The 16323-nt window shown below is 37.6% G+C and overlaps 1 long non-coding RNA gene across 3 annotated transcripts in view; it reads right to left on the minus strand.

Moving 5' to 3' along the window:
- LOC132679463 (uncharacterized) overlaps window positions 1-16323 on the minus strand; it is a 477892-nt gene that overhangs the window by 55986 nt on the left and 405583 nt on the right. For 2 of the 3 annotated variants that reach the window (XR_009610165.3, XR_009610167.3), the window contains one exon: window positions 15606-15748. The exons of the other annotated variant lie outside the window; for it this stretch is intronic. This is a non-coding gene — a long non-coding RNA (uncharacterized LOC132679463). Of the gene's footprint in view, window positions 1-15605; window positions 15749-16323 lie in introns of those variants that run through there. 3 annotated transcript variants of the gene reach the window in all.

Here is a 16323-nt window from a genome sequence, read left to right on the forward strand (position 1 = left end):
AAAACATAGAAACACAGTTTGAGTGCTGAGACTTTAGTTGTCATCCTTATTATGGCAACTAGTAATTAGCTTTTATTGTTTGCAAGAAGTGTGAAAAATCAGATAGGAAAATTCCTCACTGTTGGAAGGAATGGCCTATTAATTGTGATTGCACAAAAACAAAGACACCTCATGGTGGTGTTTCTCCTGCCAAGTGTAAAGATGGGCATATGGCTATGTGAGCTCAATTGGTTGGAACACTGTGTAATAGAGGCCAAGATCACAGATTAAAGTCCAATATGGGGCAGTCAACTCTTCTCTCTTCTGGCCTGCCAACCATCCTACAAACAGGAACCTAACTGGACGTCAAACACTATTGATGGCGTGTCAGTTATCACTTCATAGATGATAGCAAAAAGAAGGTCACCAAGTCCACTGTGTTCTGTCCTCTTTGAGTTCATGATGTCTTTATATGCCAATGCAATTTATTTCAACAATTACTAATTGCTTTCATGTGCTTGCAAGAAAGTTTGGCCTGATACCTATTCTGGAGAAGCTTATCATCTTGAATGGAAAGAGGAACTCACATTTTCTTAAAATAATTTTATTCAAACTATTCATATGCATGTTCAGCATCAGTGACTTCATAATTTTTATAACTGCTTTTTGAGCCAAGTAATGTTTACCTAGAGCAAATCATCTTCACTTCCAACTAAGCTGTTTGAGATATCAGGCTAAAATTAGAATCTGTATATGATTCTGTTCCTGGAAATGTTGTGCTGAGCACGGATATCCACTTATGTAACATTTGGACATTAGGACAGTCTCTTCCCTCTGCTTTTCATCCTATGTGTGTGCATTTTTTTAAAAAAATTTCACAATGCAATCACTTACCATATTGCTTTTTAAAATTATCTTTAGAAAGTTGGTTTTCAATGATATTCATTGCTTGCAACTCTGAAATCATGCCCTCCAGAAAAATAATCAAATTTTCCCATCTCTCTCTCTCTCTCTCTCTCTTTTTTTAACATTTTTATTTTACTTTTTGAGAGACAGAGAGAGACAGAGCACGAGCAGGGGAGGGGCAGAGAGACAGGGAGACACAGAATCCAAAGCAGGCTCCAGCTCTGAGCTGTTAGTACAAAGCCCAATGCAGGGCTTGAATGCATGAACCCTGAGATCATGACCTGAGCCAAACTCAGATACTCAACCGACTGAGCCACCCAGGCTTCCTTCTCCTTTCTCTTTTTTAAAAAATAATCATTCTTTATATTTGCACCTGAACTGACTTGACTTCCTTAAGTTTTCTCCCACTTCTTTACTCCTCTATACCCGTCTGAATTCTCTATTTTCCTGGCTTACTTGAAAGAATGTTTTAAGATCTAACTTAGACTTCTACACTCATCCTTTACTGAGAAACTTCAATTTTTTCCTGAAAACCAAGCTACTAAGTGAAAGGTTGTTAAATTAAAAAAAAAACCTTCAATTTGAATGAGAAATATCATGATGTCTTCCATTTTAACATAAGATATCCAATTTTCACAGATAGAAACATTTAGCAATAACAGCACAAAAGCAAGCTTATATAAGCAAAACATAAGTTTGCGAGTAAAGAAATGTAGATTGTATATAAAACGAAATGTACTGAAAATTTATTGTATGGACTAGATGAGGAAGAGAAGACAGGATGTTGAGTTTTGGGGATAAAAGGGTATGGATCATTCTTTGTAGATTCTTTCTTCTGCACTGTTTTCCTCATCAAATTTTCAAACTTAATGAGGCTCATTGTTATCTTACAATCAAATTGCAGTTAAAACCAAAGTTGTAGTGCAGAAAAATGCCTTTAAGGGCAAAATAAAGGCTAACAACAAGAGTGTTTTGAAATCTATGAAGGGGTGCCTGGATGGCTCAGTCAGTTGAGTGTCTGACTCTTGATCTCAGCTCGGTTCTTGATCTCAGGCTCATGATTTCAAGTCCTTCATTTGGCCCCACCCTGGGCAGGGAACCTACTTAAAAAATAAAAAATATGAAGACTTTGGGAAGACTGCATGTGCACCTTTTTCTATGAAACGTCACAGAAAATCTCACCTTTTCATTCCACTCACTTTACTTACATACCCATAGAAAAAGGTTTTGAGTTTATCTAAATATGGCACACAATTTAAATTTGTTCCACATGATTGTTTCTGACTACAAACTTGAATGTTAAGTAAACATATGTGTCTTTTCCTGGAATTATAATTTTAAACTACTACGTCTCAAAGCATATTTATTTAGTGTGGTTTTAGATGTAAGAGAGTATTAAGAAACAGATAAAAAATCATCTGGAAAGTGGCATAACTTTTTATGGGTTGTTGTGAACATTTACTAACTGATAAGTAACCGCGTGGAGTGAACACATAGAGTCCTGGTCCCAGAGGCCATCTTTGGATACCCAGCCAGGTGAGGTGTTCCTTCCCTTTATTCTCCTCTGTGTAGACCTTTCTATCTCTTTCAACATTGTTTTTTTTTTTAATGTTTATTTATGTTGAGAGAGAGAGAAAGATAGAATGCAAGCAGGGGAGGAGCAGAGAGAGGGAGAAAGAGAGAGGGAGAGAATCCCAAGGAGGCTCTGTGCCATTAGCACACAGTCCAGTGTGGGGCTTGATCTCATGAGTCATGATATCATGACCTAAGCCAAAAGCGAGTTAGACACTTAACCGACTGAGCCACCCTGGTGCCCCTCAACCTTGTATTTATTTATTTATTTGTTTGTTTGTTTGTTTGTTTGTTTGTTTTAAGTTTGTTTATTAATTTAGAGAGAGAGAGAGACAGAGACAGAGAACATGCACAAGGGGCAGAGGAAAGGAAGGAGAAAGAATCCCAAGCAGGCTCCACACCATCAGCATGGAGTCGGAGGTGGGACTTGAACTCACAAACCATGAGATCATGACCTGAGCAGAAGTCAGGCGCTTAACCTATTGAGCCACTCAGGCACCCCTCTACATTGTTTTTAATGATTTCTTTGTGTATTTCTCTTGCTGTTTTGTAAGATCTCTGAGGGAAGGACCGTGATCTTTTTTGTTGCTAAGGCTTAACCCTGAATCAATGAATGTATAAATCTCCACATCCACTTTACCAGCCTCCAGATGGAGGCAGGTTTCTGTGTTACCTACGTAACAGACTACTGAAAATAGTTCTCTGTTTTAAGTTACCCCAGATCAATAGAGCATCTCATGTCTTAGAGAACATTTCTATCAAAATTCTGATAACTTGGGTGGAAAATTACTCTAGTGGTTAAAGATTGACCTTTTTTCTTGGAATTTGCCTAAGTATCAGCTGGAATAGAATACTGGGTTTCTCTTTTAGTGACCTGAGACTCTTTACTCTGGGTACCAGATGGTTTTCTCTTTCACTTGAAAATGAAAACATGTGACAGACTTTGTCAGGGCATGTGTCAGTAATGTTATTCATGGGGAAAGTCTTCCAAATGACATGCTTGTCTCGGAGGGCGTTTATCTGGAGCATGTGTTGTGTCTTCAGATGCCTCAAGTTCACACATTAAAGATGTGAGTTCAGTTGTAAATTGTTGCAGGTCTGCAGCCTCGACGCTTGAAAGAAATCAAACTCTGGGAAAATGAACATTTTCACTCTTCTTTTTCTTTTTAGGGTTCTGAAATACACTTATAAACTGTAAGGGAGAAAAATTCGTATTTTCTTTCTCAGAAACCGTTCACCTGCACTGATTCTTCACACACTGACAGTCAATCAAATTTTCTTAGAGACTTGAGAATACACCCAGAAATTGTGCCTGGGGGGACATCCAGACTGTCTTCTTCCAAGCCTTGCCCAACACTCAGTAACCAATAACTGCTCAAAACTTCAGGCTGTGCTGTGATAATGTGCTAATATCTAGCCCAGAGACATCGCTGCTGACAGCTCCATATAATACTGTTAATAATGAAAGTAGGCTTTAGTTAAGTCACTCCTCTCTTCACCTCATGTGTCAGCTGACAGCCATTAGAAAGACAAGTGTCTGGATGTAGAGATTGTAATCCTGGAAGACTTTGTCTCTTTACAATTCTGATAACACAACCTTGGATTCATTAGCCCTGTGCCCAGCCCTCAGGGAAGTGATCATTTGACAGATCATCATTCCGTGTCTAATTCCTGGAGGAAGAGGAAGAGGAAGAGGAAGAAGGACTTCTCATGATAGATACAAAGATTTATTGTAACACTGTGGTAATTAAGATAGTATAAAACTAGTGAAGGCATCAAGAAACTGACCATTCCTTTTAATAGAACCACATACATACAAAACTTTGATATACAGTAGGAGTAGCCTGGCAAATCTGTGAGGGAAGGAAGGATATTTCAGTAAACGTAGCTGGAAAACTTAGTATCCATGTGGAGAAAATGAATTTGGATTCTTATTTCAGAGCATTCAAAGTCTAAACACAAAATATGTTAAAAACTGGAGTATCGAAAGCAAGGCTTGAAGTTTTGGAGAGGGCGGCGGGGGTGTGGGGGTTACATGGGTATTAAGGAGGGCACTCGTGATGAGCACTGGGCGTTATATGTAAGTGATGAATCACTAAATTCTACTCCTGAAACTTAAACAAACAAACAAACAAACAAATAAATAAAAGTTTTGGGGAAAAAGAAGTTGACTATCTTTATAAAGCAGGTGTAGGTGGGATACCTTCTTAAATAAGACAAAAACCTCTCTAACTGTAAAAGAAAAAAAGATGAGAAATAACAAGCACTGGGAAGGATATGGAGAGAAGTTTATTTACGCACTGTTGGTGGAAATGTAAAATGGGACAGTTGCTGTGGAAAACCGTCTAGCAGTTCCTCAAAAAATTAAAAATAGAATGACCATCTTACCCAGAAATTTCACTTCTGAGTGCATACCCAAAGAACTGAAAAGGTTTTGAAGGGATATTTGCACAGCCATGTTCATGGCAACACTATTCGTGATAGCTAAAACATGGAAAAAACTCAAGTGTCTATCAATGGATGAATGGACAAACAAAATGTAGTAGATTCATACACTGGAATATTTTTCAGTCCAAAAAACAAAGGAAATTCTGACATTTGGTACAACACGGATGAACGTTGAGTAAGTTATGCGAAGTGAAATAAGCCAGCCACAAAAGCACAAATGTTGTAAGATCCACTTATCTCGGGTACTTAGAATAGTCAAAATCATAGGCACAGAAAATAGAATAGTGGTTGCCAGGGGCTGAGGAGAGGAATGAGGAGTTAGTGTTTAATGGGTACAGAGTTACAGTTTACAAGATGCAGAGAGTTCTGGAAGTGGGTGGTGATGATGTTTGCACAACATTATACATGCATTTAATGTTATGGAAATATATATGCAAAAATAGTTTCGGATGGTAAAATTTGTTATGTATATTTTACCACAGTTATAAATATTAGGAAAAAAATATATTTGGACCAAGAAGCCTAAAAAGACCAACCATAGAATAGGGTCTTAGTTTCAGTTTGAGAGATGAGAGCTTCTCTAACTGGATAGTAGTGTTGAAAGCCCTCTCTGCACATTTCCAACCTACTCCAGGGGAATGAAGCAGGATTGTGAAAGATGGCTGCCTGCTTTTGTATTGCCCGTTGCACATCCCAATTGCACATCCCAAAGTTCTAAAACGGCTGTAAGAATTGCTTGTTTAGGGGTTCCTGGGTGGCTGAGGAGCATCCGACTCAGTTGATCCGACTCAGTTGATCCAACTCAGTCAGCTGATCAGCTCAGGTCATGATCTCACAGTTGGTGAGTTCAAGCCTTGCATTGGGCTCACTGCTGTCAGCTCAGAGCCCACTTCGGATCCTCTATCCTCTGTCCTCCTCCCAGCTTGCTCACTCTCTCTCAAAAATAAATAAACATTAAAAAAAAGAATTGTTTACTTATTCAGGAGTAACTTAGTCAGGCAACAGTTTAGACCTAAAGAGTATTTCCTAAGAAATCTAGGTGTGTAGGTCCCTGAGTCTTCTTTGGAGAGTACTGTTGTCCCCAAAGGTTCTGGGAGGTCATGGCTTCTAAATTTCCTGTCATCCATCATTGGAGTAGACATTGCTAATGAAAAACATGCTGGAATACTCTTTCCAGCCTACTTGCATCTAGCATTTGCCTCAGTCTTATTAAGTGTGTTTAATGAAACCTACCCTCATTATAGCTAAAAATGAAGTAAGAAAGAAAAATTATAACCAAACTACCTCTTTTGTTTTTTTTACATTTATTTATTTTTTGAGAGACATAGAGAGACAGAGCACAAGTTGGGGAGGGGCAGAGAGAGAAGGAGACACAGAATCTGAAGTAGGCTCCAGGCTCTGAGCTGTCAGCACAGAGCCTGATGCGGGGCTCGAACTCACAAACCGTGAGATCGTGACCTGAACCGAAGTCGGACGCCCAATCGACTGAGCCACCCACACGCCCCACCAAACTACATCTTTAACATTCTAGTCAAAACAATTGTATGATTTAGTATAGCTATTCACATTTTAAGTTGTTGCTTTAACAAAACTGAGGCAAAGAGAAAGAAGAGGATACACTGTATTGTATCTACACTCGTATAATATGGAAGGTCATTTGTCACTAGCATAGAATATACTCTCATTAACTTTTTGTTATTTTATTTTTTAATTTTTTTAATGTTTATTTACTTTTGAGAGAGAGAGGCAGAGCACGAGCTGGGGAGGGGCAGAGAGAGAGACAACACACACACAGAAACTGAAGTGGGCTCCAGGCTCTGAGCTGTCAGCACAGAGCCAGATGTGGGGCTTGAACCCACAAACCGTGAGATGACGCCCTGAGCCTAAGTTGGGGGCATAACTGACTGAGCCACCCAGGCACACCTCTCGTTAACTTTTTAGAATAAAATTTATGCCAAAGCATTTTTGAAATGATAGGCTGCAACCTTAGCTTGACAAGGCTTATTTCACATCTGAATTGCTTCTCTCTTAGAATTCAGTCCTCAAGGCAGAGAAGAGTCTGCCTCTGACTCTGTGCCTTCTCCATCAATGAGACCTCTGTCAGCACCGTATAAATAATTAATTATTATTAATAACCACCATCACCATCATCTCTGTCTCTCACTCCTGAACGTAGCCAGCACTTTTTTGATGAACTGCAGGGAACAGGTTTATTATTTAGTTGCTGTGATGAATAGGAAGTGGCAAGCATGCCCAGGGCCACAGAAAAATTCCAATAATAATAAGTGGGTAGAATAGCTTCTGTGCCGTGTGAATACAAGGCTATTTGCAACGTAAATATTTTTCAGTGACTTGAAAATTATAATTAGGATATTTCGAGTTTCAGCCTCTGTAGAGTGTCAGGAATTTAGTTTTGGGTTTTAATCAATAAGCAGATTTTTGGTGAGTTTTTCCTACTTGTGAAGTGCCTCAAGCAACACATTCTGAAAGAGTGCCCTTTTTTCCTCTCTATGCCTAAAACTAAGCTCATGTCAAGAAACCATTTCCTTCCTTTTCTGATTATATTGATATATTTATTTTCCTTCTATCTTCTCCAAATTATTCTCAAAATGTACAATTATTTGAAAAAACGAGGAAAATATATATGTATTTATTACATATACATATATACATAATATATATGTATATATTACATATACATATATACATAATATATATGTATATATTAACATTCTGACAGATCCTTCAGGTGGGATAGGAAATAGACAATGGATTTCCTTTTATTAACCGTTACGGAAATCTTGGTGTTTAACGCTCTTCACACACACACACACACACACACACACACACAGTATCTAATGAAATAAAAAAACACCTGGAAATAGTGAAAATGAATAGAAAATTCACCAGCAATGACAAAACACAGGAAGTCATACTACATATCCTAAACCTCAAGGGGTAGTAGGGAGGACAGGATCAAAGGATTCAGTGGAGATTCCTAGCCCCACTTCCACTACCACATGCTAGAAGCAGCACAGGTGAGTTGACAGCATCCTAAAAACACTCTCAAATCGTCTGATAATTGCAGAAAAGTCCCTACGGTGGTTTCTTCACTGTTTCCCCATTTCAGATGAGGGAGAGCAGAAATGTTGGCGAGGAGATACAAATAAACAATGAGAGCGAAAGCCCTTTCATGAAATACTCCACAGTTCTTTGGGGAAAGATTGGAATGCCAAGAGTATCCTGGACATTCCACCCGTCCCAGAGAGGACAGATCCAAGTTCCATCAGCAAAAGTTTCATATAGCTTAACTTCAGAAGAGCTTTTTTGTCTCCACGTCCCCCAAGCTCCACTTCCCAGAACTACGAGGTACAGTACTCCATGAGTACAGCCTAAGGAGCTATACTAGAGATTTTACCTATATCATATTAGAACAAACAGAAATTTTGACAAGAATCCCATATTAAACATGACCAAAATAAATGTGAAAATATATGAAGCCATCTGATCCTGGACTTTCCTCTGTTGGGAGGTTTTTGATTACTGATTCAATTTCCTTACTCATTACTGGTGTGTTCACATTTTCTATTTCTTCATGATTCAAGCTTGAGTCATGAAGAATATTTGTTTCCAGAAAATTATCCACTTTCCAGGTTATCTAATTAAGCATTGTCATTATGAGTTTAAAATTCATAATATACCGCATGTAACACTTTAAAGTCTTGACCTAACTTTACTCTGATTCCAGAGAATTCTTTACATGTAATGAAAAACAAAAAAAAAAATCTTTGTTTTCTCTTTCTATATATAGATATTTTGTTTCTTTTTTGGCTAACTTCTGAAAAAGGAAAAAAAACTAGGATATTAAATGTCATTATTTTTCGGTAATGCATTTATTTTCTGACCCTGTTAGAAAATTATACAATAAATAAGTGATTTCTGTCAATCTATTAAACACAGAGGAGGACAATTGAAAAAAATATGATATTTCAATGGCTGAGCATCAAAGCTGATCTTCTCAATGGAAAAGTATAGAATTAAAGTTATTTTAATACGCTTAACTTTATGTGTATTCATTTATAAGTTGCATATATACATGATGACGAAAATGCTAAGTTAAAATACTGAATAATATTTAATGAACGAAAGTAGAATAATTAAAGTCAATTCTGTATTTTTGCTTTTTCATAAGATTCTAGGGCAGACGAGGGGTGGGCATTGATGAATAAGAGGATGGTTCTGTTGCATGGAGCTTACTTTCCACCAGGAGAGAAAGCAAACCAATTAATTGTGCAGTTTGAGGTAACACAAATGGAACTGAAATTATTGATGTTGCTTAAATGTAACCACAGATTACATGGCAGGGGAGAGCCAAGGAAAAGCAGATGTAAAACCAAACTCAAATTACATTACAACACAGGATATGTAAAAAATAGAACACAAATCAAACAACAGCAGCAAAATCTTGATTTTAAATGATGTCCTATGATTGACTGAGATTGATTTTATGAGCTATTTCTTTGAAAGGTCCAGTTACAGATATCTTAAAGATGGTGTCATTATAGAGACTTACACAATAATTGGTTCCTCCAGCATTTTCTAGTTCTAAAAATTTGAGGGGAAGGGTGTGTATCCTGAAGCAACTAAAGATTCTAACTTGGTAATCGCTTAGATTTCAGCGTGTGAGCATTTAAGAACAAAAATATGTTAAGGAGGAAAGGGCTCCTACCAGCCACACCTCTCTGTATTTTATTTCCATAGTTATTTTCAGGAAAAGTCGTCAGACTTGGAAGTGGGCAAAATGCTCCTGGGTATCCTTACAGGAGATTGCTAGGTGTTATGGCACGCTCTCTGGGGAGTTATCTGATTTCCCCATGCATATGTAGAGATGTGCATCTCTGACTGTCTCTCCAGCCACTAGAGTGATTTATGACTTTGCAGAGGTAAAATGCTAAGTTGTAGGAAACTGAGAGTAATGCAAACTATTTTCATCTGCGGTGATTTATACTCTGTAGAAAAGACTACAAGCTTTACATTTTATTACGTTATAGGATTTTAAATTGCTTGGTATTTATTAGCAATGTTTCAGTATTTGTAATGGACCTTATACATATATGTCTGCTTTCCAAATTCACTTTAAACTGGTTCTAATATCTTATTAATTTCCTCACAAATTAATGAGTTAAATGAAATCTTTATGTTTGTGTGAGAGTCATGGCTTACTATTTTAAAAACAGCCACTCTGGAAAACAATGTGGAGGTTCCTCAAAAAATTAAAAATAGACCTACCCTATGACCCAGCAATAGCACTGCTAGGCATTTACCCAAGGGGTACAGGAGTACTGATGCATAGGGGCACTTGTACCCCAATGTTTATAGCAGCACTCTCAACAATAGCCAAATTATGGAAAGAGCCGAAATGTCCATCAATTGATGAATGGATAAAGAAATTGTGGTTTATATACACAATGGAGTACTACATGGCAACGAGAAAGAATGAAATATGGCCCTTTGTAGCAACGTGGATGGAACTGGAGAGTGTGATGCTAAGTGAAATAAGCTATACAGAGAAAGACAGATACCATATGTTTTCACTCTTATGTGGATCCTGAGAAACTTAACAGGAACCCATGGGGGAGGGGAAGGAAAAGGGAAAAAAAAAAAAAAAAAGAGGTTAGAGTGGGAGAGAGCCAAAGCATAAGAGACTCTTAAAAACTGAGAACAAACTGAGGGTTGATGGGGGGTGGGAGGGAGGAAAGGGTGGGTGATGGGTATTGAGGAGGGCACCTGTTGGGATGAGCACTGGGTGTTGTATGGAAACCAATTTGACAATAAATTTCATATATTTTAAATAAATAAATAAATAAATAAATAAATAAATAAATAAATAAATAAAAATAAAGTATTATGAATTGACCATAAAAAATAAAAATAAAAATAAAAATTGTATTTAAGCAAAATATAAATTGACCTAAGTGATGCCTGCATTTTGGCAAGATGGCGATGATTCGTTTTGTTTTGTTTTGTTTTGTTTTTGTTAATAACCAAAAAAAGAGGGTATTTTAGAAAAGGTCATATATTGAATGTAAAATTCACCTTAAAATTTTATTTTGTGAGTACTTACATTTAAATTTGTTTAAATCACTAAAATGATTAACAGACCCTTAATAATAGGAAATGTGGTACATTCTTTATGACTCTACCTAAATAAACTAATACTTGAATAAAGTTACCATCACTAAAATGTACACCTCCTTATTGTTCTTAAACAATTTTAAAAGCACTTCCAACTTAGTATTTAATTTACAATCTTAACACAGAGGCGAATAGGATAATGTGTCACATTCTATTTAAAACAAAACAAAACAAAACAAAACAAAACAAAACAAAACAAAACATCAAGAGGTTAAATGGCTTGTGTTCACATAATTAAGCAGGGAAGAGTTTGTAATACTAGAACCAGAACTCTGGTCTTGTTACATGATCGGATTGTGCAGGTCTCTATCCTATAGTATATACTGAAATTATGGATGAAATGTTACTCCCACCTTTGTCAATTTTGCTCAGTGGGTGCAAGTTACTTGGCTCAAGTTGGTGAGAAGATTCTTTTTCACTAAATAATGCAAGAGTTGCAAGTGACACAGAGGAAAAGAACAAGGGGCTTTTGTTTTATCAGCATAGCTTGTGCAGAATTTGGCTATTTTATAATTTAAACAAATTTCAAAATAGCAGCTTTGGTTTTAATGTGTTTTTCTTTTTCTTTCTTTCTTTTTGCAGTTAGTATTTTTATGGATCAAATTCATCCTTTTAATCTTTCTGAATTAAGGAGTGAGGTAAAGAGCAGGGCGTTCCCAACATTTGAATGAAAAGATTTTTCTTTTTCATTACACAAAACCTTGACATCTTGGGGTGGGGGGACAGATGAAGGTTAATAAATAATGAAATCTGATAGTTTCTACCATTTGAGAATCTGGGCAAACTTCAGAGAAAAGAACATTTATTATTGTATCAATTGAATAAATACCTTTCTGAATGCCTTCTGTGTCAGCCATTGTGACAGGTGCTAGCATAGAGAATACAGTATGGGATAGATTTGTTGTTTGAATGTAAGGAAATTTTAGCAAAGGAAACGAAAACAGCAAATAGAAAAAAAAGAGACAGTAGCTTGAGAAGTGCCACAACTGGGCACAGTTCACGTAGAGCATATGCAGATCACGTGGAGCATCAGAACAGAGACTCAACCCAGGTCCTGGTGGGCCTGGAAGATGATGGCTCAGAGGCAAGAAATTTGTAATAAACAATTTATTTTACCTTATTTAACCTCAGTATCCTCATCTTAAAATTTCAACTAATATACTCCCTTACGGATCTGCTGTGCAAACAAACAAAAATTATGTATAGTGCCAGGCACATAAAGTGCACAATAAATGGTAACCATCATTATTACTCTTATTATGACTAATAATAAAACGGAGTTTGAAGGGTGAATAACAATATCCTTTAGAAAAGGAACAAGAGGAGATTTCATAAAAACTCTTTATCATGACTGGATCTAGAGAGGATGAAAGAGATGCCAGAGATGAGCTAGAAGATGAGGAAGAAACCAGATTACATAGAACCTTGCAAACCACCTTAGGGATTTGGAATTTATCCCAGAGGGCATGAGCAGCCATTAAATATTTCAAGCAGGGGTGTGATGTGTCCTGGTTTCCGTCTTAAGAAACCAATTTGACTACTGCTTGCAGTTGAAATGGGGCAAGTTCAAAGGATACGGGGACACAACTACAGAAATATATATGGCGGATGACCCTATCTTGAAGTGGCCTGGAGATGTTAGAAATGGAAAGAAATGGATAGAGTTGAAAGTTATTTTGCAGATAAAATCCACTATTTGGGGGCTAGGAGTGAAAGACAAGAGGGTAGGATACAGAGAACTGTGTCTTCCTTAGGAAAAGGGGTGGCTAGCGGTATAGTTCACGGCCATTGGGATGCAGGAAAGGAAGAGGAAAAAGAATTGGAGGTGGAGGAAGAAGTTTCAGGGAGATTTAATGAGCTCAGGTTTGGAAGCGTTGGGTTCTAAGACAATCAGTGAAGGATCCTCATAGGGCCTGGATCTATGGTATCGACTGCAGCAGGGAGAGAATTTGCCAGAAATTTCTTTTTTTCCGAAAATTTGTCCGTAACCCTTCTTTTAAAAGTTTTTAAAAATTGTTTTATTACAGAAATCGTTTATGGTCTTGGTCGATAAAAAAGAGAGTAAAAAATAAAAGACATATATTCCTATCAATGAAAGAAAAACACTTATATTTTTATCTTTTACTTGTAGGCCTTACATATATATAATTTATACTTCACAGAAAACAAAATGTGTCAACTTAGCTTTTTGTGTTTGTTCCAGATTTTCTATGAGTTGTTAAGAATATAACATATTTTAATAGAAGAAGTACTATACCTGTAATGTGTCAGCTCTCAGTGCAGTCCATTGACTGGGGAAGTCTTATTTTTTAATTTATCAAAGAGGAAATAGCATATATTTTACATTAAATGTCTAGTTAGCTAATGGGTCTATAATTATAATTATGAGAGGGAAGGAATCCATTTAAAAAACTTTGATAAACTTTGTCTAAGAAGATGGAAACTTATCTGCAGAAATCAAGATAAACAAGTTAGCAGCATTGGGGACAATCATTCAGAGTGGTCCTTGGATCATTTTGGGGTAGAAAATATTCCCCCTATATAGAAAAACTATGATTTCTTCTACTTTTTCCTGAATAGAGATTGCATTTTACCATTCCAGGGATTTAAAATTCTAGGGTCACCTGGGTGGCTGAGTCGGTTAAGCATCTGACTCTTGATTTTCGCTCAGGTCATGATCTCACAGTTCATGAGATTGAGCCCCACGCTGGGCTCTGCACTGACAGTGTGGAGCTTGCTTGGGATTCTCTCTCCCTCTCTCTCTCTCTGCCTCTCTCTCTCTCAAAATAAATAAACAAAACATTTAAAATAAAATAAAATTCTAGGTAAAATAAGGCATTCATAGGTAAAATTATATATATAAAATATATGTAAAAAAAAGTAGTTTAAACATGGCCACAGATTCTTTGCTACTCCTCCCATTGAAAAATTGAATCTGGGCAGAATCTATTGCTTGACTAATAGAAAACAAGAGAAAATGCATGAAAAGCAGTATTCCTGGATTTCTGAGATTAGAGAAAGCATTGTAGCTTTTGCCTTGATCTTGTGGATCATTCATTCTGGTGGAAGAGGACTTCCATGCAAGAAGTGCAACCCTAAGACTCCATATTGTGAGGAAGCCCAAGCTTGGTACATGGAGAGAAGCAGATGCCGGACCTGCCTACGTATGGCCTAGGTACCAGGTGTGAGTGAAGAAATCTCCAGACTGGACTCCAGCCTCGGGTGCTATAATGGCAAACTTTAAGAGGGACCCCAAGCTGAGCATATGAACCTATGGGACCATGAGTGATAAAGAATGGAGCTACTAAGTTTTGGAGTAGTTTCTTACACAGTAGTAAGTAGGTAATTGGAACACATGGGTTATGAGTTAAAAAGAACCAGCCCATAGTCACCTTATTAGTTTCATACCAGGAACATAAAATATCCCTTAAATATATAGTTTTGGTGAACTGAGAATTTCTGGAGAGGGGTCGACCCACATCAAGTCCTAGATCTACAACTCTAAGATGGAGACACTTGGACAAGTCAGTTAACCTGTCTGAGTCTCGGTTTTATCATCTATAAAATGAATGAGTGGGACAAAATGATTTCTAAAGTATTGTGGGGACCTAAAATTCTGAGTTAACAAATTGGTATCAATAACAGCAGTCCCTGGGGGCACTTGGGTGGCTCAGTCAGTTAAGCGTCCGACTTTGGCTCAGGTCGCGATCTCATGGTTTGTGAGTTCAAGACCCACATTGGGCTCGGTGCTGACGGCTCAGAGCCTGAAGCCTGCTTCAGATTCTGTCCCCATCTCTCTCTGCCCCTCCCCCACTCAGGCATTCTCTTTCTCTCTCTCAAATATAAATAAACATTAAAAAAAATAATTAGCAGTCTCTGGTTACATCTATTTTCTAATTCCCTGAGGCTCCTAAGTGCCATCATCAGCAAGAGGGAGGAAACAAGAAAATCATCAGCCCCATTGAAAGTGACTTGACTGTTTCATATATTCCCTCTCAGAAACTTTGGCTATGTCAGCATAACAGCCATGTGGTCAGAAGATATTTTGCTCAATCATAATATCTCAGTATTAGGAAAATCAGATTCATGCATGACAGGCAAACCTATGCTTCGGAATTTTTTCCAGAAGGAGGCTGTGACGAGGATCTTTGCTATAAAGGAATCAGGTGCCAAGTTAGTTTTTGTCTAAGAAGTCCAAATGCTACAAAGACAATTTTTTAAAGGTTAAAGCACAAACCCTACAACTGACTCAAATCTTAGTTCACTAGAGTGGGCATGAAATTTCTTTCTAGGCCTAATGCCTCGTCATCAAGATCCATCTAAACCTCCACCTCAGAGGACTCTGGATTTGTTGCCTGAACAGATTTTTAATGAGGACTTACTAACTGTATCTTAAGCTGAATGCAGATGGCTGAAAGTGTAAGACCCATGTTTTTCTTTCAAATATCCCTCAGGGGAGAAGTACACAAAAAAAGTATGGTAACGAAGGAAAGGAAGGTGGGAGATGCTGATAATCGTTGGTTATATAAATAATCACCTTCAGGATTCAGCATGAGACTCTGGTGCAATCTAGTGTGGACCACTGTTAACTCCTATTCCAGCAGGACGTTTGATTCTAACCCGGGTCTAGCAGCAGAAGATAGGTAAGCTGGAGGAAAGAGAAAATGGGAGACAATCTGGGAGACACATTCCTGAGACACACACATGCAACCTGAATCTTGTTCCTCTATTAGAGATGCTGAATTGGTTATTGTTGCAGAATTCTGTCCCTGCTATTACTCCCATTACTAAGTTTCTGACAAGAACGGCGTGGGAGCTGGGTAGTATTTCTACTCTGGCCATATGATTCAAGAGGCATTCCCTCTTTACAACAGCAGATGAAATCAGACCGGGCACATATACAGCGCAACAGCGTTTTCCGTTTTCTCGGTTTCTGTCTAATTTCAAGCCAGTTCTACTTGAATGCATCTGGAAACCTAGGAAATTAGGCCTATAGGAAGGCTAATTTGCATGAGAATCAAAATATCAGGTGACAACTAAATCAGGGTGTTCCTAGAGTACCTTTTTATTTGGTGATTCACTCTCTTTTTTAATGTTTATTTTAAATGTTTTTATTTTAATGTTTTATTTTTGAGAGAGACAGAGACAGAATGAGAGTGGGTTAGGGGCAGAGAGAGAGGGAGACACAGAATCTGAAGCAGGCTCCAGGCTCTGAGCTGTCAG

This window comes from Panthera onca, chromosome A2, assembly GCF_046562875.1.
Source record: "Panthera onca isolate mPanOnc1 chromosome A2, mPanOnc1 haplotype 2, whole genome shotgun sequence".
Taxonomy (NCBI): Eukaryota; Metazoa; Chordata; class Mammalia; order Carnivora; family Felidae; genus Panthera; species Panthera onca.